Source organism: Leuciscus leuciscus (genome assembly GCF_965113295.1).
Source record: "Leuciscus leuciscus genome assembly, chromosome: 8".
Taxonomy (NCBI): domain Eukaryota; kingdom Metazoa; phylum Chordata; class Actinopteri; order Cypriniformes; family Leuciscidae; genus Leuciscus; species Leuciscus leuciscus.
The window spans coordinates 15754877-15779492 of NC_138732.1; the positions used below are offsets into that span (position 1 = coordinate 15754877).

General features: G+C 36.5%; 1 long non-coding RNA gene across 2 annotated transcripts; it reads right to left on the minus strand.

Moving 5' to 3' along the window:
* Positions 1-1596: 1596 nt before the first annotated feature.
* LOC309504938 lies at positions 1597-24604 on the minus strand. Of its 2 annotated transcripts, XR_014208230.1 has the most exons (8): positions 23088-24604; positions 22633-22770; positions 10730-10792; positions 10535-10645; positions 10078-10361; positions 8935-8958; positions 3279-8810; positions 1597-3225 (listed from the first exon to the last, which is right to left on the minus strand). It is a non-coding gene; the product is annotated as an uncharacterized lncRNA (long non-coding RNA). The 2 variants fall into 2 exon arrangements; XR_014208229.1 differs by lacking the exon at positions 10535-10645.
* Between the last annotated feature and the right edge of the window lie 12 nt (positions 24605-24616).

The following is a 24616-nucleotide window of genomic DNA, read 5'->3' on the forward strand; positions in this document are numbered from 1 at the left end:
GAAAGAAAGAAAGAAAGAAAGAAAGAAAGAAAGAAAGAAAGTCTTACCCTATATGGTTGTCTCCATCCCATAAATCGATTGGCAGGCATACTGTATAGAAACAGCAGTCCCCATGGGTGTATGAATGTTTCTTCGCTGTACACTTATCTGGGAGAGGGCCTGCCTCTCAGTTGCCAGTGTTTGCATCCCATGTGCCTCCCTGGCCTGGTAAAGGTTACACAACAAACAGCACTTGCTTTCTCTGCATATAAATGGGCAAAATGAGCTGGAGACTTTCCAAAGTCACATTTGGAGAATCAAAACTGTGTGTCAAAACACATTTTCTCAACACAACACATTTTCTCAACACATCCCATTGCAGATTATTCATTCACAATGCATTTCCACAAACATCTGATGAGATAAAAACACTATGTGAAATGTGAAAAGGCCACAGTGAAACGGACCACCATGTATGGCAAGCCCTTTTAGCTTAAATTGTTCCCAGCATCACTCGTCATAACTGCATTTTTAGTAAGAATTCAATTAGAGAGCTCTACGATACAATTCTTAGTAACAGTTACATTTAGTGCTCTCTAATTATAATGGTTACAAGTAAGAATTGAATTGTAGAACTCTCTAATTATAATGGTTACAAGTAAGAATTGAATTGTAGAGCTCTCTAATTTAATTCTTACTAGTAAAAATGTAATTACGATGAGTAACGCTGGGAACATTTTAAGCTAAACCGGTTTGCGAGACACCATGAAAATAATAATAAAAAAGAGAGTTGAAGGACTCTGCTGGTCCATACAAAGTAGACATAGGCAGTATGACAGTCTGTCTTCGGTTTAGCTAAAACTCTGTAGCAGAAACAACTAAAACACTGCAAGTTAACTCACTACATTGTTACAGAGCAAAACAAGTGCTGTCAAAACTCATGTGATGATTGATTTTCCTTTCTCAGGTTCTCCCATCTCCCCTATATTGTTTGTGCAGAGATCAATATCTCGACCCTTTTTTTCTTGATCTGTCTCTTTGTTGCCTCTGTGTACTCTTTAAAGGCCAACATGGGACCCCCGCTCTTCAGCCCTGGTTCCTCCCCAATTATGAAGGGCGCTTTAATGAGAATATTTTTTTTATCTCCAGGGGCTGGTCATGGTAAAGAGCTGAGCTGAAGCTTTTGGTCCAGGGGTTTTTGTTGCCATGTCTCTGATGTATTCCAAGGAGAGTGTCGACTACACTGTTTTACACATTTTACTCATCTTAACCTTGAGAATGACACTGGTACAGGTGCACTGCAAGGACTCAATTGATCACTTACACTTTTATAATGCCTGTCCACAACAAGATTAAATATTCATAGTGAATGTTCATTGCAAACAATATATTCCTATGGACCTATTCACATCAGACACGAAAATATGTCGACAGATTGATACGAGCTTTTGGTCACGTTTTACTGCATGACACCCCAGTGTGAGCGCAGTGTGATATAATGTATTGCCATGGATGACAGCAATTATTCGGAAATATCCTTATAATAAGTAGTCATATTCAAGAAATTTCAATTAAAGCATTTCTGACAGTACATTGTTTGTTTATGAGTCTATTTAATTAGGTTTATTTATATTGTGTAATTTCCAGGTAAAAGGTTAATGAACAATAACACTGCATTTGCATGTCAGTTTGATAATGTGCGCATGTATACGTCTTCATTTTTAGCGTTCCTTCAGTTATCTAGTGGTTTAGGCTTTTGTTAACAGGAGATGAGACCCTAAAGACCAGAAACCCTGAGGCCTCTGTGTGTTTGTCTAACAGCAGGGATAAATCCATCATATTCCTCTGTACAAAAACAAGTCAAACTCAGGAAGTCTGCCCTGCAGGCCTTGTCATAAGCAGCATCAGAAAAAAAACAGTGAGAAGTAGAGAGAGATAGAAATATATTTATTTTAAATCCTCACATAGTTGACTAGCTTCTACAGTAGTAAAAAAGTGGAATATGGTCATAGTGAATCATAAAATAGCACAAATACCTTTTGATCAAAGCTAGAAATCAACTGTGAAGGTTTCCTAACTGTCCATTTTATATGGTTCACTATATAATCATAACAACTCTAATCCTCTTACAAATGATACAATACTTGCTGCTCATGCATTCATGAATGCAAGACTCACCAGCGGCTATTCATGTTAGCTAGGAACATACAAATAACATAATTATATAACAATTAACCAGTGTCTGTATTTGGCCCACTTCCTCTATTGAGGAATGAGGGAGATTTTTTGCATTATGAAAGATTATTTACAGTCGCTGCCATCAGAAAGCAATAAATATAGTGAATGAGTCATTTTAGGCACACAATAACAGCTCCATTATAATCCACTAACTGCTGTCTGAAGGAACAATTTAGCTGTGATACATACAGTAAATCTCCGCAGGACAAATGCATTCAGGTTGGACATGATGTGTTTACGCTGAAAGCTGCTGGAAAGCAGCTCGTGTGTAGGCAAATGTGGCTTATTATATATATATATATATCTCTATTGATCTCCTGAGTCAAAATTAGATTAGGAATGGGAAGTGGTTAAAAACTGTGTTTTGAAACAGGGGACAATATAGGATTTTGATCAATAGGCTCTACAATGCAGAGGCAATGATTTAAATCAGAGCCAATGACACATGTCGTTTGTAGCTTATAGTAATGATGTAGTGTCACATTGTATAAAGTAAGTCGGCGGACATGCAATAGAAAGAACGAACAAAGAGGACATATGTAGCGCATTTAAAATCCTAGTGTTCAGTCCATTAATGGTGGAGAAATTAAATCAAATGCATTTGCAGGAGAGTGTTCAATTGGCAGTAACTTAAAATCTGAATTTATGTTAGATATTGGAGGTGGGGGACCCTAAACTCTGGAAGTGATACTGAGCAAAATATAATATAATTATGCATCCTCAAAACACTATAATTACCTATTTTGAACCACATTTTGTACAGTACTACATATGTAAAAACAATTTAAATAAAGACATCAGAAAGAAATATGTATGCACAGTGTGACGAGTCTCTCTACTCTTCTTGCTACGGCCGGCTAGTGGGTGTGACTATAGGAGACTCATCAAGGGAACGATGTCCACCTGTTCATCCCTCTATAAAAGTTTAGGCTGGCTAGTGTTGAGGAAGAGGTCTTTCTCCAGGTTACTTTGTGTTTGAGTTGGGCTCTGGTTTGTTCTTAGGTTAAACTTGCTTTTGTCATTTGGTTTAGTATTTTGTTTTCTGTGGTTCATACACTTACATCCATGCACCTGAAAGACATTACAGATGACCATGTTTTCTTGTTTTATATATTTTTCTATTTATGTTAATAAATGTTTATTTTTGCAAACCAATTCACTATGTCCTCAATTTCATTTGCCACGGCTTTGAGCAGGTCGTGACGACAGACAGACAGACAGACTCAGAGTATACAAGTTGTAATTGTGTGTTCTATGAGAACAGCTTTTTGGAAGTCAGAATCTCATAAGTATGGTCATTCCAACATGCCGTGAATGCACCTATATTGTCATTCCTGGTCATTTTGCTCCTATTTAACCCTGATTCATTTTATTTGCTGCGCAACATGAAAGGAGAAAATGTCCAGTATTTCTGCAAGCATTTGTAAAAGATATGAAAAAAGAGAAGGTCACAAAACCAAATCAATGAAGGGAAAAGGAAAATCAGCTTTAATTGGCTTTTAAAGAGAGCTGTGAATCACATTAGGTCTAGTGTCAGCTCCCACCAGGCTGTTGCTGATAACAGCTGAAGGACTTCATGGCTCTAAGCTTCTCTGATTACTCTAACACCCAGAGTATTTACCATTCAGACCTATCAAGCCTTTCCTCATGCGCAAGACAGAGAGAGACACAGGAGAAAGAGACGAGGCATGTGACAGAAGAGGACTTTTTCCTCCAGTCCTTAAGCAAAGAGGGTCAAGTGTCTTGCTGTTCAAGACAAACAGAACAGCATGCTAAGAGAAAGGACAATCCCTTATGACCACAGCCAACCATGTTTATACCAATACAAGCATTAAAGATGCTGCATGCTCGCATTTTCAAGTCCCAAAAAACACGATTTCAATTTTTCAAGTCCCTATAGTGCAGCAGAGCAGTTGTGTTCCACCACTACAGAACACTGAGCACATGAATTGCATTTGAATTTGTAAGGAATTATGTGTGTGCTGTTAAGATTATGTAAAATGACAAGAGCAACACTGAGGTTACTCTCCATATGCTGAATAACAACAATAATCAATCATGCAGTGGAGCCAAATTAATATGACTATTTACAAACCTCTGGACTCTGGGCACATCTGGTGCAGAGCAGCAAAAAAGAACACCTGACTCACTCACATAAATGTACCTGCAAAAAAAGAAAGAAAACCCTTATCAGAACAGCACTACGTAAAGGCAGAAAGATGGACGCTTCTGGTCATGATCATAACACAACCATAAAAAGACTAATCAAACTATGTTACAGCCTGAAAAACATGTGGTTGACAATTTGTCAAATCCCAAGCAAACAGAGAAATCGTCTGCGAGCGGCACCGTTCTGCCATGCATAAGTCTTGCAGTAATGCTGTGCAGATATTGACATAATTAAATGTTTTTAAACTGTTGTGGTATGGAGAACTCAGTGGATTACAGTGGATTCTGTCATCTAAAAATAGTAGCAGTTTCCAATTAAGTGTGTTTATTCCTAACAAAGTCAGGACTTGCTGAACCACTGCTGCACTCTCATGAGATATGTCAGTACTATTTTGTATAAGATATTATTTTAACATTACTTATTTATAATCTTGTTCATTTAAATATTCATGAACTCTATGATAGTAAAAAAAAAGAAAAAGAAAAATGATTTCTCTGAAGTAAGCCTCCTGGAAGTAATGAAATACTTCTAAAAAAAACATCAACAACACTATAGCAAAATAACACAATGTCCATCTCAAAGGTTTGGTACCTAATTCTAACCCTGCACCAAACCAAAATGATTACAAATCAGAAAATAACTGATTACTTAAAATTAGACATTTGAGAGTTACATTTGATTATAAAACAAATGTTTCCAGGGTATTGGGCTACAGCCCAGACTGAATATTCATGCCGTTATTCTCTGTGATATGGTCCAATGCTGATTGCCAGCGAATGTGTAAATTTGCAATTATGTATTTAAATCCCTTTGCTAATCCTGACCATTAATGCTGTTCCCTTGGGATATGAAGCCCATTAGTGGGGTTCAGTTTAAAAAAATTCTTCTTTTTTTTCATTTACCTGACACATAAAGACCATATGAAAAAATGTATGAACCTCAATAAATTGATGGTCTAAGTAAAAAAGAAAAACGTTATTTACTGTACTTCGGTTTTACTTAAAAGTGGATCATTGGGTAGTACGTTACATCTCACTGACCTATTCTCCACTTGTCATTCTTCACCTGCTCACAGTGTCTTCCACCAATTTGCTTTGCTCAACAGTGTGGAAATAAGAAACGAAGGGCCCTAATAAGAGTCCAGCCTCAAAGCAGCCGTTTCAACTGGCATCTTTTATATGTACACTGGCATCCTTGGATTAACAAGGATCCCCAGAGTCCAGTTGGAAGAAATTACTTTTAGGGTTTTGGGCAGGTCCAATAATCCATTTCAATGTCCACAGCCCAGCTGAGCATCAGGGCTGGGTTTAACGTTGTTAACGCTGACTATATATAGACAGATACCATCTGATCGTGATTCTATGAGCGTGACTTTTGACAAAGAAAATATAGAAGCAGACAGTAAAATCAGCAAGATGGAGTCCAGGTCTGGATACTCGATTCTGTGGTTGATGGATTGTATTGTGTTAGGTCTGACAGCGCCTATTGCATCAGCAATGACTGATAGTGCATTGTCTGCATGGCGTAATACCTGCTTCAGTCTTGCATGGAATTGCACAGCAGTCCCTGAGACTGCTTTTAACAGCTGTAACAGTGGACAGTGTAAGTCTGGAGAATTAGCTGGAAGCGCTCGGAGCAGAGGGCAACCCTGATGTTTTAGGCAGCTCAGAGCCCTCATCATTAGCCCTGGTGACTGTATCTCTGGCATGATCCCATGGTTTTATTTACTTTTTTATTTTTCCTTTGTAATATTTAAAGAGAATACTAGTTAGTCATTGAACTGGGAAGCTATACATAATATAATATAATAGTCATGTTCTGTTTCACTGACTTATTTAGTTTCTAGTCTTCATTGTTGTCTGTGTTCATGACTCATTCGTGAGTTGTCAGTTTCTAATTAGTTCTCACCTGTTCCCTGTTCTGTTGATCATCATCATCCTCCTGAGTTTATTGTCTTATTGACGTTATGTGTATTGTGTTGTAATCTTATTCTGTGTTTATTAAAGTCATCCTTTGATTTTACTATATCCCTGAAAATAATATAACTCTGCATTCAACCATATAAGTGCATTGGGTCAAGAGCAACAAAAAGAGAATGTGAACAGTATAAGATAAATTGCAGGCTATCTATCAAATATTTATAAATTATTTGATTAATATAACACAGTCTAGAGTTGCACATCTCCTAGCAACTGTGAGTGGTGTTTAATGATTCAAAATGTACAGTATTGTTGAACAAATCATTTAAGTAAATGTTTCATTGATTCACTCATAAAATGAGTTGAAATCGCATACTCTTATGTTTGTGTCATACTCTCTGGCTGCATCCACAATCGCATACTTCCCTACTATAGGCGAAAAAGACAAAAGAAGTATGTCCGAAATCACAGTAGACTAATAAAAGAGTAGGCAAAAATATACTTCTTCCAGCGAGATTCTAAAGTGTGCATATGATGGACTATCCCATGAGGCCAAGGGAGAGGATTTATGAATGGCAGTGAAGTGACATAACTGACGCTGGCAGATCACATGATAATGCCAACATGGCGAATGCAGTACATCCAGATTACATTCATACTACACACATTTAAACTATATAGAATATAGCGGTCGTGAAGTAATTATTCAAAATAAGTACAGGACCTAGTCTACTCAAGAGAGTATGCGATTTTGGATGCAGCCCATGTCTTATTTTGAACAAGTACTTACTTTGCGAGCACTAAAAAAGTATATTCTATTATGTATGAATGTGTGTATTTAAATAAAATGATGATGTACTACATTAACCATTTTGTCATTGTCATGTGATCTACCAGCGCCAGTTGTGTTCATACTAGAGACACTTGTCGCCACCTACTGGCGAAATGATGTTACACAGGAATGCATTAACAAAGACCAGCAAAGTAATACTAACAGTGAAATTTCCCAGTGCTGTTGGACTGTATATCTTGGAACGCTGCTCGACCAATCCCAAAAATTTGAGGACACATACAATATGCTGCATATAATATAAATTATTGGTTTTGAGATAAGCCTGATGATTCAAAGAGCATCTTCTGTATAATCTGACCTTTTGTAAAACAGAATTAGCAGGGCCAGTAGTCAATAAGACTTAAATATTTAGATTTTCTTTTAAATATGGTGTGTGTGTATATATATATATATACATACACACACATATATATTTCTAGACTTCCTCTTTGTGGACAGGTTATGCTGCCCTTGTGTTTTGTCCTTTCACTTGAGAGGATACAGTGACCAGCCATGCAAAACAGTCCATTCGCATCCAGGGACTGAGGTGATATTTTATATTTATCAGCAATTCACTGAAGATGCTGGGCTTGCTATACAGTCATGGCCTAGGGAAAAACACTAAGAGCTCTCTGGAAAGACTACTTTTACAAACAATACTTTAAAGGTCAGTTTTTGAGTATAAACATTACATTTATTTACCAACAGATATTTAACCATACGGACCAATTTCCGAGGGGAAAACATTCAATACCAAACCTCTAACATATATCAGACAGAAATCCCTGAAATCATTACAGAGAGTAGAACATAAAAATAAAAAAAGTAATGACAAATGAAGACACCACTTTCCGCAAACAAGGAAAAACCGAGTCGAAAAGGTTGAATGCAAATCCAATGCATGAATCAATGTAATTCTGTGCAGCAAAGAATGCACTTTTAGTATTTATATGCTGTGTATAGTGGAATCACCATTATGCAAGGACAGACATACACCTTGAAATATAGACTTGCAATTCCCATCCGTCCCTGTTGGGATCAGTCTGTCTGGAATCTGATCTGTAATAAGCTGCTGATGGGACCAAAGGGGCAAAAAGAACAATGTTCAAAGGCAAGTATGTGAACATTAGCCTGTAGTAGGAGTGCAACATCACGCTTTGTCTCCAGAGACTGTTCTTCTGAAGGGACGCTCAGGCAGCATGAAAAGCAGAGCCCTTCTCTCAGTGCTTAAGCAATCACCTCTTTCATCTCATTGTCTTTGGATCGTACCCCATGCTTCTGGCATTGTTTCAATTAGCTCTAAAAGGGCATCCCTTTGAGGAGTACATCGGGTCACATGCTGCCACCTCCGTTTCAATGTTTAATGGTGACTGGCGAAGCGCAAGGTCGAAGCAAAAGCCATGAGAAAGTTCAGACAGCTATTAAGATTATTTCCCCATCTCATTTTCTCTCGTACGGCAGTCTCCCCCCTCCCTTCTGCTTAAAAAATGTCTTCATTTTGTTACCGCTTCCTCCTCAATCCATCTTTTCAGAGCAGCAGATTAACAAGGCAGAGCCGAATCTGCTGGCTGTGTGCCTTTTCTTTGATTACAGGGGTAGAGAGTCCTTGTTGTGGTTCTTGGCACTGTGTGTTTATACACATTTCAAGCTGTTCCTCCATGCGTGAGCCGTGCTATGGAGACATAAAATATGCAGCAAAATGTGGCTTCAGGTACAGGAACTTTTAGAAACACATTGATTATTCAAGTTTGATGTCTACAGGATGCATTGCAAAGCTCTAATGATGTGTACTGTACCTCAGAGATACTACATCATGGGTTCTGAATGGAAATAATGAAGCGAGAGGTCAATATTTCTTTGGTTAGCGTTGTCCAGTTAGACCCTGCTGGTAGATACTACATCATGTTTTCTCATGTATTCTGACTAGAGATCGCGTTAATCAAATATTTTCCTTAAAGCTACACTGTGTGATTTTCCCCCATCTAGCGGTGAAATTGTATATGACTACCCAGTGAATATTAGTTTCTGTTCCTTTCAATTTCGAGGGTGTTTTAACTCCTACGGTGGCCGTATTATTCCAAGATTAACATGGCTTCCAGTTCGACTTCGTCCAATTGCGCCTTTAAAACTATCACCTGTGATCCGTTGCAGCACAGATTTATGTTACAAGGTAAACAATACTTTTTCACCATTGACGTGAGGAAAAGTAACGCAAGTTATACTAGAGGTCGTTCTGGCGTTATGCACAACCATGCTATGGTTAGACAAGCAACTATAAAACTTCGAATTTACACAAATAGGCTGGATTACCTGTCGTGAAGAAAGCAGGCAACTTCGGCGTCCATTTTAAAATCTTTGCTCCTCATGAGCTCTTTCCATCCGGGAAAAGTTACTCCAGTATTGACTTTTGTCTTGCTGATTTGCCTGTCGCGTTGATGTTTTAATTCTCTCTTTCGCTTCCTTGGCGACTCTGCTACATGTCCTCGAAAATAGGCGTGATCCTCCATCAGCAATCTTTCAAATCTGCCGGCAGTCGCGAATAATCTCCCCCTCGCGTTCGTCTCTGTGTCACTGAGTGTAAAGCGCGAAAGGCGAAGCTTGAATTTACAGGTATGTCCCTCTTTGGCTAATGTAGTTTCAAGATGGAGGGGCAACATGGTGACCGGCATTCGAACCCCTCACCCGTATGTACTTTCAATGGCAGATTATAAATTTACGAGAATACTTTATTACTTGAAAGAAGTAAATATACATTAATTAACACATATATTTTTGAAAGAACTAAGTGTTTTTTGCTAAGAATCAACTAAAAAAATTACACAGTGTAGCTTTAATTGACTGAATTTATTTAGCAGTGATGGAAAAATCTGAAGGCTGTCCATCATTCTGACAGATTACACAGAGGGTGATCTATTGTAACTAGTGACTGTAATTCCCACCTTTGTCAAGTTGGTGGCAAGTGAGCTCCAGTGGTTCAGCCTCCTGACCAAAATTAAAACTGCCACGAGAAGTCGTCTGTCTGAGGTAAAGGCACAGAATCTGAAGACAATTACCACTGCATCAGTCTTCCTTTATGCGTTTGATTACGCTCAGGCAAGCATCCAGTTTAAGTCAATGCGGACCAGGGAATTTGATTGGAGTATTGGTATTTTGTTATATATTGCGTTGTTTATATTTGCTTGTTCAGGCACAAAAGCTTGTGTTTTAGTGGCCTCCGCTGTCACTGCGGAAAAAAGAAAAACATTAATCTGCTTTGTGTGGTGTTGAACATGAAAAGTAACACTGTCTATGTAGATCTGTTGTCTTCATAAATAAATAAATGCATAGCCTAATATAGCTTATATGCTCTTGAAAATGTGAACGAAAGCTATTAAAAGTCAATGTAAACGTCTTTACTGTAACTTTGGATCCATTTTTTGCTGTCACAAATCCATCTAATCCCTCAGCGTTAGACTCCTCAGGTCTTCCCATGAGTTCCCCAATCTCCAGAATTCTGATCACTTCCACCTGTTCACTCATCAAGGATTGCCATATAAACCACCTTCTCACAAACACTCATTGTCTGGTCTCGTTGCTCATACGATGTCTCACCTGCATTCCTGTTCCCCAAAGGTCTTCATTCGGCAGTCTCGGAATCCTCTTTAGTCCTAGGATCTGTATCAGAAAGAGACATTGTTATTATCAAGCTAAATGACCTGTTTGGATACTTGACATATCTTTATGTTCCTGAGTTGTATTCCATTGAAGTGTCCTCATTAAAGCTTTGTGTTGATTCATCTTCGCGTCTGCATCCCTGTCGAATAAAACTGCTAATTTATTTAAAAAAGAACAAATCTTAATCATCAAATGTGCATTTTTAAGCTGTATCCTAGTCTGCTTTTACTTTTAAGCAAGATTTGAGATTAGACAATAGAAATATGCATTAGACAGTTCAATTAAATGTTCTGTTCTCATTAAATGCAGCATGAAAATCGTCATGCATGGTCAAAAACAGCATTGCATGTCTGAACAGATTTTATATAGCTCACTGGACCACTGTTCACTTTGGTTTTACAGTGCTGCACAAAAAAAAAACCCCGATTACGGTATAAAACATGCAATGAGCAACAATATCTCACAGAATCAAACCACAATACTTGGGAGTCACAAACAACAGAACTGCAATGTGGGCCATATTGTGACCACCATCCTGATGAAATTGCTCTGCAAAACCACTATCCAAAGTACTGAAGCAAGAAACTTCTCTCTCCTTCACATATGTAAATACGGAGGCAAATAAGGCAGTCCATTGGCCTGGTTCTCACTGTGTTCAATTCACTCCTCCCTGGAGCTATTTGCTGCATAGAACGAAAGGGGCCTTCAATGCTGTAAAATGTAATTTCTTTACCAGCCCGCCAGCAGCGTGCACAGGAACACATTTCAATTTAGAAAGGCCTAAACAGCTTCATCAATTACACAACGATACATGTAACTCAGAGCAAGGAAGGGCATAATTTAAATAGTCAGAAAAACAATTCAAAATGAAAATGTATATCTTATTTTTTTCCACATGGTGTTCATAAAGCAAAGGTTTCACAAAGAACAACATGTGCAATGATTTTGGGAATGTCTAAGTTTCAGAGTGTTAGGTAATTATTCCTCAAAGGAACAAACTGAGCTGCGTATTGTAATACTGAATAGGTGTCTTCGTTGTTTAAGGCCATTTATTAGAGTTAATCCCTAAAAATGTAATTGTTATAATTTACTCACCTTTTAGTTGATTCAAAACCTTCCGTGGAACAAAAAAGAAAAAAGTCAGCCATGCAGTTTGCAATGAATGATCAGGGTCCCCGCGGATCCTTAAAAAGTCTTAAAAGGTCTTAAATTCGATTTTTTTTTATTTAAGGCTATAAAAAGTCTTAAAAATAACCCGATCTCACGGGAAAACGTACAAATTTTACGAGGTGGCTAATTCGTACGAATTCATACGACCTCACTCGTACGAATTCGTACGATTTTTGCAAAATCGTACATATTTTACGAATTGCCCAATTCGTATGAATTCATACGAATGACCTATCCCTGACCCCGCCACTAAACCTACCCATCACGTGGGTTTAGCCAAATCGTACAAATTCGTACGAGTGAGGTCGTACGAATTTATACGATTTAGCCATCTTTTTATCATTCGTACGAATTCGTACGAATTGGTCGTGAGATAGTGTTGCAAATACACATTTTTAAAAAAATGTCTTATTTTTACTTATGAAAGGTCTTACATTTTAGATGACACTTTGACTTAGACTTATCTAAATGCTTTCGAAATTAAAACTATCTAATTAGCGTAGGCCTACGTATTATTTTTTTTAATTCTATCTTGGTGGATTTGCTTGTTCACGTGACAATTCGCGTCACTTACGGCAGTATATTAGCCTACATCTGTCTCCTGCAAGCGAGAGGAGAGAAGAAAACGAGTAAATGTCAGTTCAATTGTAAGTTCATTCTCTGCTTAGGAGTGTGCGATATTGTCTATGAACTATGATATTGTAATCATTGTTTTAACTATGTACGAGGCACTGCGACTGCGAGCTGACATCGCGTTTGTCTCTCATGCTTGCTTTCACTGCGTGATGTGTCGGTGCAGTTATAGATGTCCCCAAATGAGTTTTTGTCTTATATTTATATATCATATTATGTTGTTATATTAGAATATCACATGATCAAGAGTGCCGTTTTCCTTTGCACAATTGCAAATGTGCTATTTATTTTATACAACAGTTAAATTAACAAAGTTAACATTGTGAGTTACTTTTTGGACACAATATTGTCAATTTTCACTTTATATCGCCGATGAGAATTTCATAATGAAGCCATGGTCGAACAGACAGTGATGATTTTTTATTTTATTTATTTTTTGCTAAAATCCGCGTTTTGAACGAATCATTTTAACGATTCAATGAACAATCACTTGTTTTTCTGAATGAATCAGCCGTTTGAACAAATCAGTTGAATAAATGACTCCAACAACTCGCTTATTAAGACAGTGACTTGCTGCCACCTACTGGTGGTTTTAGTTTCATATTTAAAGTATCCTTTAATTAAAACGTTAAAATTATAAATCATTTAATATTTAAATATTGAATAGCTTTATTTATGCAATTGTAAATTAAGTGTAAATATAGTAGGCTAATGCCAGTTTTGATGCCGCTTCTGTGTCACCTCTGCACTGCAAGGATGGATTTTAATTTAATGATTTATTTTGACATTGGTACTGTGTTATTATAATATAATTTAATTTGAATGTTAGAATTTGACATAAAAGGTGATGCATACCTCTAAATACGTTTAGAAACAATGTCCATATGTAGGTGAAAATGCCCCTGGAAATCAATTTAAGGTGGCAAATATTGCCCCTTAATAAAAATGTTAATTTCGGTCACTACTGTGAACTGACCACTGCATAGAATATAAAAAATATGAATATCTTCGTGGGTCTGCTGTCAACAACAGGCCTAAACCAGCCAGGGTACCAGTACAAAAACACAATCAGTAAAATATCATCTAATTATTATGAACAAAACTTTGAAAATATCTAGACATATTTTTGTCAATATTGCGCACCCCTAATGTACGGTATTAATTTTGATTTCTTCAGGTCTTAAAAAGGTCTTAAAAAGCCTTAAATTTGACTTTAAAAATTGTGCAGATACCCTGATGATGACTATAGCTTGAAAATTTTGCTTGAAAAAGTACTATTAAAGTATCATAAAAGTGGTCAGTATATCATATTTCAAGCCCTTTCAGGTATGAAAAAGAGACTGAAAATTCATGAGGGAAGTTCATGAGAGAAGCAGTTATGTCTGATTTGTGAAGAAATCATTCTTTTGAGTCTGAGATTTTCAATCAATCAGCAAAAAAAAGTTTAGTTTTAACTCACTGACTCGACAATGCAGTCGCATGACTGTGAGTAAACTCCTTTTTTTGGGTGACCTATTCCTTTATGCTTTTATTCTCCAAACCATCATATTCATTTGCCACACATGAAATGTCAATATGCCAGAAATACAGGCATTAGTTGATTTATCTAGCTCATTATTCATTCTTATACAGCATAAAGAGAATATGGCAAAAACATAATGATGATTTCATACTGTAGGCAAAAGTACACACCTCTTTCTTCTTTCTTTCCAGCCCATATAATTTCCAAATGGTTGTATCAATACAATGTTTATCATTTATTGTTCATCATGCATTGTGGAATATTGAGTGCCAGCATCTCTTCATATAAGATGCTAATGAAATACAGTCATTAGGTAGTCAATTTCCACCTCGATGTAAAAACCGGGCCCTTTTTTTTCTAATTTTAAACTCAATCAATAAGTTCATAGTGCTGTGAGATGTTGTGTCTTAATGTGGATGCAGAACATTTCCACTTGGATGAACACAATGCCCAGTGCGACGGCTTTCTCAGTCAATTGGTTCACAGCACCGTAAAAAAACCAAATCAATGTCCACAGACTTGGCCTGAAGTGCATTTTATCGAGATACAGATGCAGTGGTGTGTCTGTTTACTGCCATTTTTGAGGGATAATTTACCAGTATGCTTTTATACCTGGATCAAGGCTTTGCTAATGTAGTGATAAGAATGATGTCACTGCTAAACTGTTCAATATAGTTGCATCATTATGGTGCACATTTTGCAGTAAGCTGCTCTCCTCCAGTCTCGCCCTCTTTAAATAGGTTTTACAAAGTTTGCATACAGGTACAAACTTTTGGCTGCTTTATTAACTGTATATGTCTCAACACTTATGGACGACCTCATTACATATATGCAGCTATGGAAAAAAGCAGATTAAAATGTATTTCATCAGCACAGATGTTTGAGTCTTGATTAGTGAGGTAAGGTATTGTCTAATAGTTATCTCCTCTCTGTCCCATTGCTCCCATTTTGGTTGCTTGTCTGTAAGCTGATTAGTAAAACAGTGATGACTTGGGTTAATAGAATAATATGACACAGGGAGTAGCAGCCTGAAAAAACATTATGCAAATATTTACCTTTTCACTTCAACAGAGCAAGGCAGAGGAAATCTGCATCACATTTACATCACAATGCCCGGAGTTCAGGAGCAACTGTGTCAAGCCAATAACATAAAGTGTAAATTAATATTTAAATAAACAATGCTGTTTTTGCAGTTAAGCCAACACTAAACATTTAATTAAAAAAAAAAAAAAAATACAGGGATTAGCCATCCAGAGTACTGAATTATTTCAAAGTCACCCTGCAATGATTTAAGTTTCTAGGTTCAGGACTCACTAACTATTCATAGTTCAACACACATTACATTATTGATGTAGTGTATTCATCAGATACATTTTATGCCATTATTAACTCGCAACACAGAAGCATCATGCCAAATGATTGAATTACACTTTCTCAAATGTATATATGTATATACACTGTAAAAAACATTTGCTGTGATTATTTATCACAACTTAAAATCCAACATTGTTTCAACTTTAAAAAGTATGTGTTCATGCTTGACTTAAAATATTAAGTTTAGTTAACTTTAGTTAAGTTGGATATTTAAGTTAAGTTATCTCAACAAATTTTAAGTTGTTATAACTAATCGCAGCCACATTTTTTTACAGTGTATTATGGGGTTGGTAAGATTTTTAAATTTGATGTTTTAAGACATTTCTTATGCTCAACAAGGCTGCATTTATTTGATCAAAAATAAAATAACAGTATATTGTGAAATATTATATGTTAATAACTAATTTATTCCTGTGATGTCAAAGCTGAATTACCCCAGTCTTGCTGATTTGGTGCGCAACTAATATTTATTTTATACATATATATTTTACATATTTAATAATAACTAATAAAAATAATAATTTATATTTAGCTAAAGAACCAAGACATTTAAATAAAAAAAATTTTTAAATATATAAAAAAAATGTGCAATGACTCAAGGCTTCTTCCTCACATAGGCACTATTCTTTGCAAACATTATTTATAGTGATAAGTTACATACATATAAATTGAATTGAAATGAAATTGAATTGAAAACCTTTAGGGAAGGATTCCTCAAGGCTGACACATAACCTTTATTGACATGCACCACTAGTCTATTGCTGTGGCGTTCCTCCACTCAATGTCACTTTGAATCAAATTAGAATTCTTATGGAATGTCAATAAATGACCCTTGTTTAGGGCCAAATAAAATAAATATCATGCCATTAAGAGGCAGAAAGGCCGGGCGAGGACGAGGTGCTTTTAGAGGCTTGTGCATTACCTCATCCTCATACAAATTACTATGATTTTTTTCACTCACTTTTCTTCCTCTGTGCCCCCCGTGGTACTTTGAAAAGGACTTTTGAAAAGGCGACCTACAGCCATTTGAGACTAGTTCCCTATGATTTTTCATTTTCGTGGGGGAAAAAAAGATGCTGTTCGTCGCTCCACAGTCTGCTGAGGATCCATTGATATGGAAAGTCATTTGTTAAACTTCTAGTGGGGAAGCTTAATGAACTCTCTCAGCGGCCTGTCAGATGAGTTTCGAGACATCTGCATTTCTGAAGTATACAGGAGCCATCAACTCCAACAATAATAAACCTGGTCCATCTTTTATCAGCGATTCAAAATGAAAAATGCAGAAATTAACTGGGGGTTTGGTGAGGTAACTGATGATGTGACACATCGAGCTATTTGAATACAAACACATATGCAGAGGGGGTTTTCAATCTACAAAACACCTGCAATGTTTTCTTGTCTAAATTTGCTTATGCAGACTTTTATCATCTCCTTCCTGCCACGTTATGCTTCACTTTTCTTTGATGAAACCTAAAATGATGATTTAGCTCATGAAAATGACTAGCTTGCCAGAAAAAAAGTATTGGGTGTTTGATGCGAGGCATTTGTTGTCTTTTTGACCTCCTTTTGTGAAAGCTTTCAAGTCCCTGCAGGAAATTTCTACATGTCTGCAGATCAAACGGAAAGGGCAGAAAATGCTGTTCACCTGGCCTTTATAATACAAAGCTTCAGGCCATGATGTACGTAATCACCCCTGCTCATTCACTTTGATCAGAGAGAGATCTATGTTACTCAGACATTGCAGAAGAGAGAAAGAGCAAAGAAAGAAAAAGTGCTGAGAAATTGCATCAAAGATAATCACAGTCTACGGCACACCCAGAGGTAAGAATCACATGACCAACATACAAACTTTAAGCATTTTCGTAAAGTACATTCAACTTATTATACAGTATTATCAATAATACCTTCCATCCCTCAGCGATATTCTTAAGCTATGCGAGGAACGATCAAGCTTTGAAGTGTAAAAATATGTAAGGAAAATATGTAAATTATTTTTTACCTTTAGTCACAGCTATCCTACTAAACTCTTCACCCTAGCCTCTTGTCGCCAGACATTTGATTTGTGCATAAAATATGGGCATCACAGCTTATTCTGGCTGTTTACATAGAGCACGTCTTACTGAGATGTAAAGCGTCTAAAGCCAATTTGTTGTTTTTTATACCGTTTCGGGTTGGGTTTATCTGAAATAGATAAAACCAAAGAAGTCTGTAAATACCTGGAGAAAGCTATCTGTTAGAATTCCTATTCATCTCAATGGCAGTTTCTTGGCTGATAAAGTGAATCCGGAAATATGTGATTTCAGTACTTGGCATTTTGGTGGGCAATATGGATTATATGGTCAGCGCATTCATATGAAAATCAAAAAACATCATGAATGGAGAGAAGACTCATTTTAATGTATAAATGTAGAAGTATACACCTCTTGCACCAGCATTAGCAGCTTGCTTCCATCATTTTCCAGTCTACATTTATAACTTCTCCTCACATACAGTTATTAATATGAACAGGTTAAACTAGTGTTGACCTAGTCTATTTCCAAGTGAGTATGTCACTTATGTCACCCCTAACATGCTCACTGTGGTACATTCCACATAAAGGTGTACGTAAAGCTCATATATCACTGAAATGGGAGACTATGAAATATGACTATTGATTGCTGAGGGGTGACAGCAGTCTCGAAGGCCTTATTAATCCTCAGAGAGCATTCAGTCAGGCAGGGCTTTTGTAACCCTGAGAAATGGGTCGTCATTACCGCTCAATTACCCTGAAGTACAATTTAGCATGTAATTACTAAAAGGGTTCATTTAACGTTGATAATATACATTTTAAAACAAAGGCATGTGCTGGCGATTAAACAAATATATCAAATTAGAGATAATTTCCGGCAGGTAAAAGTATGTGTTAAACTATTAGTATAACTACCAGTAATTCTTACACATTTATCAGAGTACTACATTAAACACATTTTGTTCAACACCTTCCTCATATCAGATTATATAAAGCCACATTGTGAAATTTAAAGTCATACTGTGATACTTAAAGAAAGACACATTCTGAGATTGTGAAATTATTGTGAAATAAAGTCAAAATTATATTACAATTCACTTTCTCACATTGTGACTTTAAATATCACAATATGACTTTAAATGTCAATGTCACGCTGAGATATAAAGTCACACCTGTGATATAAAAAGTAACATTGTGGGAGTAAAGTCAAATTTGTGACATACTGTATAAAGCCAGATTGTGAGATATAATCACAATTTTAAGATATGAAGTCACATTGTGAGATATAAAGTCTCATTGTGAGATTTAAGGGATAATTAATCACAAATCTGAGAGTCACATTGTTGCATAAAAAACTGATTGTAATGTTAAAGGTTAAAATAATAATAAGTGGGCAGAACACAGCAGAGGAAATGCAACCATAGGGACCACCTGACAGCTTTCTAACCCAAATGATATATGTGACATTAGGATCCATGTTGGATCATACCAGAAAGGCAGAAGCCATCAGACCCACCACATTACACCTTATCATCAATGTTTGTGAAAGAGAGAGCGGATAAGACCTTGACACTCACATTGCCTACAACGTTTCATCCTCACCCACATATACATGTATTCACACATAAACTGCCGCTTATCTCACACAGGAGACCTGCTACCTGTCTGAGTCTCCTGGGGATCCGGCGTTGATTAATGACACAATCGACTCACTAATTAACACCTACACTCTGAGTTTCTAAAATAAGCCAAAAGAAGAGCGGAGAGCCAGGTTATCGATTTCCTCTCCCTCAGCGCAGCCAGAAACACCTCCAAAGTTGATTCCAGGCAAGACAGCAGGGATGTAATTATTGTACTCTTTTACAATCACAGGTCTGTTGTCGTTCTAATGTAGCATTCATCTCTGTGCTCTCTCTATCATGGTGCAATCGGTCGAGCAGAGCACATTGATAGATGATGCTATACCTGTTAAATATGAGACATGCATCAGACAACCACAATCTGTCGTACTATACAGTATCACTCCACTGTTGCAATTCAGAGATCTGAACTGGCTCTTTAAAAGATACCAAAATGTTGAAGAAAGTGTCAACTGTCTAGGTATATGCCACGCAATCTATAATGAGTCTTATTTACAAATTAAAGGAGGCATTGAAAAAATATGTTAGCACTGGCAAAATGACAATGGGTCTCATTAATTGCGTGGATTATTTCGTATTTGTACGCACAGGATAACTTCTCACGCCTTATTCACAACACGTTCGTACGCAAATTTTCTGATGAAAATTGTGAGTATTCTAAATGAGCGGTCACGAGCACAAGGTTAGTCATTTGCACAAAACACGCCCAAACCATCTCCATATAAGGGCTTTCAGCACATGCTTTCCTCAGCTTTTTGTCACTCTCGTCAAACTTGCCATTGTTTGCAGACGCGCTCTCGCCCGATCCTCGAGCAATGCCAAGAGTGCCATTCTAACCAGTTCTCACAATAAACACCTTTTATACAGACCAAGATTACAGACCTCTCATTATCCAGCTGTACATAAGCGTACGTCTGCGTTATTCAGAGAAACCTCGCAGCTGAAGCTAATGCAGCTTTTCTTACTCTTTAACTGTATATGATGGCAATTCAATTTTATTTATTTATTTTATATATGGATTATATAATACAATTAATGCAACATACTTCAATATAATTATAGTCGTGTTAGGATGAAATATAACTTCTTAAAGTGATTATAGGTCGTACAAGTGTTTTTTTGGCATTCGTGTGGTTTCAGATTTTAAATTGTGTGATTTGTTCTTAAAATCGTTCGTACGCACATTTCACGCACAAGTTTGTGCGTACGCATGCTTAGTGAAAGAGACTCAATGACGTTTAAAAAAAAAATATGGCAAAAACACAGGCTTTCGCACTGAGATACTGTGTGCAAAAGTAGCACAACTTTGTAGAATTTGCCCCTCAGTCTTGTTCTCATTAGTCCAACAGAGGTAAACCGCCATTAATGTTTTGATTGACATCACTGAGAGATTGTTGCATAGAAAACGTGTGTGTAAACAACAGAAAACCGTTGTTTAGAGATCCATTAGCATTAATGTAAAGGCAGAGCAGACTTATTCATCATACTGTCACAGGTATAGATCATGGGTCAGAGTTCCTCCTCTCTCTTATAAACCTCATCCCCTCAACTCCCTGGGGAGAGAATCTCCTCCATTCCTTCGTAATGAGATTGAGAACGAGGGCCGAGGGACACAGTCTCCAGTAATCCTGTATCATATGTTTGCTTTGCTCTGGAGCAAGGATATAAAAAGTCACACACAAAAAAAAAGGTGGCCAGATTTGAAGGAATCCGAGAGGAGATGATCAGATTAAGGATTTGCAACGTACAGTACAATATTACACATTATGCTAAATGCATAATATGAAATAGGTACGATTTTTTAAGTAGCATTTCAATCTACTGTAGTGAGAAGGTCTTTGTAAACAACATTAAAGGGATTGTTCACCTAAAAAATAAGAATTCTGTCATCATTTTAGTTTATTGTGCGTAAAATGGAATGTTAAATGAGTCCAAAACAGTGGTTCTCGATTTTTGACTCTTTCAAAAATGTCATAAACTATGTTCTTGAATAAAAACAATTGTTTATTGTTTAATTGAATTTACATCTTGATTTGTGTTTTTAGCAATTCAATTAGTTTAATATATATGAAAACAACATTGGACACCATTTATTTAATAAATAAATTGTGTTATACAGAAAGTAAGTGATACAGGTTTGGAACGACAAAAGGGTTAGTAAATGATGACAGAATTTTCATTTTTTTTCTGAAGTATTCCTTTAAGGACGTTGAAAGGATTTGTCAGTTGCTAAATATGTACATCATAAGAACATTTAATAAGGCAGGAGAGCTTACGAAAAGGATCTATAGTATGAAGTATAAAGAAAAAAAGGTATTTATTGATATCATAGTCACTAAGAAACATACTGTACTGATCTAAAACAAAGCCTTAAACAAGACATCAAACTCGAAATATAAGAGGGTCTTTTGCAGCTCTGTGCAACTGAGGAATTGCCTAATTAAAAAGTGAAAGACATTACATTTCCAACACTCAGCAAAGCAAAAGAGAAGCGTTTGATATACAAAAAGCAGAGCTGCCAAGGGGATTTTCAAGAGCTGCAACAAACACAGAGCTGATGATTAAAACATCTCAAACGATGTCCTTTTTTTTATCCTATTTTCCCAGCACTTAGGGGCCCTTTATAAAAAAATATACCAAAGTGAGATGTCAAACAGCTTCAAACATGCAGGGACAGTCAAGCTTTGAACGTTTGATTAATTCATTTCTTTTCGATTATGGAAACCGTGAGATGTCGCAACAAGTACGGCACATAAGAGTCTTGCTCAACGTCTTCTGGCCTCAGACAAACTAATCAAACACCTTCCTTCCGTCCCCTGACCTAATATGTTCCCAGTCCTACAGCTGACATTAGTTTGTGCTTCTAAAGCAGATGGGTGGCAGAGGACCAAGATATAATTAAACTTAATTAACGTCAGCCTCTCCGCTCTTCGGTTTTGTTAGTGACTTTATTACCAGGGGCACACATTGAAGAACTCAGTGAAGCTTGTAAAGACAGAAATAGGCCAAACGTGGACTTACTCTACTTTTTGTTAACTGCACTGCCCACAAAACAATATAGGCTGTGAAAATTTGCTGCCCTCTCCTCATAGATGAAGTTACAAGCCCTCATTCGAGCAACTAAAAATAACCCAGCATCAAACCAATGACTTTGCATTACAACAAATATCATTTTCTTAATTAGCTTTTTTGTCATGTTTTCCAGGTAAAATATGTAATCCTCCTTAAAACAAGTCTGCATTACAAAATTGCATAAGATTTGTTTTAAAAGAATATATCTTGAATTATGTTTATTTTTCTTACCCTGCAAATCGGTTTTAGGCATAAATTTCACAACATTTAGCTAGCCTACATTATGCTGAGAATAAACAAGCAACTTGCTTAATGGTCTAAGTGCCTAATATGAAAACCAAACTTGTCTCATTGTCATGCACAATTTTGCTTCTTAATGGGATAGTTTCAAAAAATGAAAATTCTGCCATCATTTACTCACCCCCATGTCGATCCAAACTGAGTTTCTTTCTTCTGTGAAAAACATCAAGAGAAATTTTGAAGAACTGTAGTTTGAATCGGCTGATTCAAGCCGTCCTAATGATTCATTCATTAATTGGACTGATCAACTTCATGGTCACTGGAAAAGGTTAACAAAACAACTTAAAAATGTTTTTTTGTTTATCATACCAAGACTTGGAAAACAGTGCACAAGTTATATGCTAGCAAAAGTGCTTTTGTCCTTTTGAAAACTTGAAAGTTTCAAAGTGCATATTCTTCAAGTAAAAGAAATTCTTCAAAACTTTCCCTTTTGTGTTCCAAGCCATGCAGGTTATGAACAGCATGTAAATTATGACAGAATTGTACTTTTTCTGTGAACTAAACTTTTTTGTTGTTGTTGTTGCTTTAAATACGTTTTAATATTTTACTGCCAAAAAAAAAAAAAAAGATGCTTACCTTTGATTATGACTCACATTTTTAGCCCTTCATTGCTAAACAAGTCTGTGCTGGAAATCTCTAGGCTCCTGTTCCTAAAAAAAGGAACTGAGTTACATTGTTTTGATGGTATGATATCATGAACTTGCGTATGCAATCCTCCCCCTGGACATGCAAAGAAATCAATGGTTTGAGAAAAAAAAAGTTGCAACTTGACTTTCCATTCATCTAGAGACAGTGCACAGCATCCTAAGTAAGAAGACATAGAATATTTATCATCACATCTAAAATTGACCCCTCTAGATTTGGTTTACTCAAAAAATGTGATTCACTCCACAGAATATTAAACACATGGAATAGTATTTCCCTTGCAGCAAACCACAATCTCAGCACTCAGAGAGAGTGAAGACAGTGATGTCTGCACAAATTCACACTATATTAATCATGTGCTGCGTCCTGGTGTATTTGACACCTCCTCAGTATATGTGAAGGTGTCTTATTGAAAGTCACAATGACAAAAGGGTCTGACAGGCTCCCTCTGCGTAAGGTGAGACCTTGATAAAAATCTTTATTTAACTGGATCTGAGATTAAACTATGTACAGTAATACAACTGTTGAGATCACAACGGGCTACCTTTGTTCTCAAAAACCTCACGAGGAGTAGCAGAATCAAAGTAAGAAAAAAAAAAAAAGTCTGTGTTATGTTATAGATCTTCCATGGATACAAGTTGTGTGCTAATTAAAGCGACATGTTTTCAAACCATTCAAGATGAGCCTCATGGGAAATCAAGAGCTCTAACTTAGACTGAGCAAGTAGTGGAGGTATTTGAGTGTTTACATGTCTGCAGTGATTTGTAGAATGCAACAATTAGAGGGGAGCAAATAACTAACACAACAAAAGCTATGATGAGGGATGCATTATTTATTTGTACCAGAATTGGAGATTTGTTTGTATTACTTTATTATTATCTGTCAATATTGGATATGCAATTGTGCATGCTCCGTTCCACCTATTTTTACAATTGAATGACATTTGCCCTCATCTAAAAAACAGTTTATTAGTGTTATTTGTGGATAAACTTTGGATAAAGAAAAGTGAACTGATTATTTCTCTTAATCTGTATGTTTATTTAAGCATTTCTATCTCAACAATCATTGTATCTGTCTGCTTTACTCCAGAGGAACGCTGGGCCTGCATATAGTGATGGATACATTTCATCTTATTTCCTGTCTACCATCGCAACTCCAGAGATAATAAACCAAAGTAGCAAAATGATTTTCTCCAAAAAAGGGCTTATAATAAATTGGTTACATAAACTGATACATAACTCATTGTTTTCACTGCATGTCTGGCAAATACAAGGCATATCTTTCTCTGTTAGGCAGAAAAATCAATGTTTGCCCTTCACAATATGATGAAAATCTAACAAGTAATAAAACAGTTTACGCGAATAGAATCACAGTTGACACAATTCATCTCTCTTTTTAATGAACAAAAGAATCAGTCATAATATCTATCTATCTATCTACTGTATCTATCTTTCTGTATC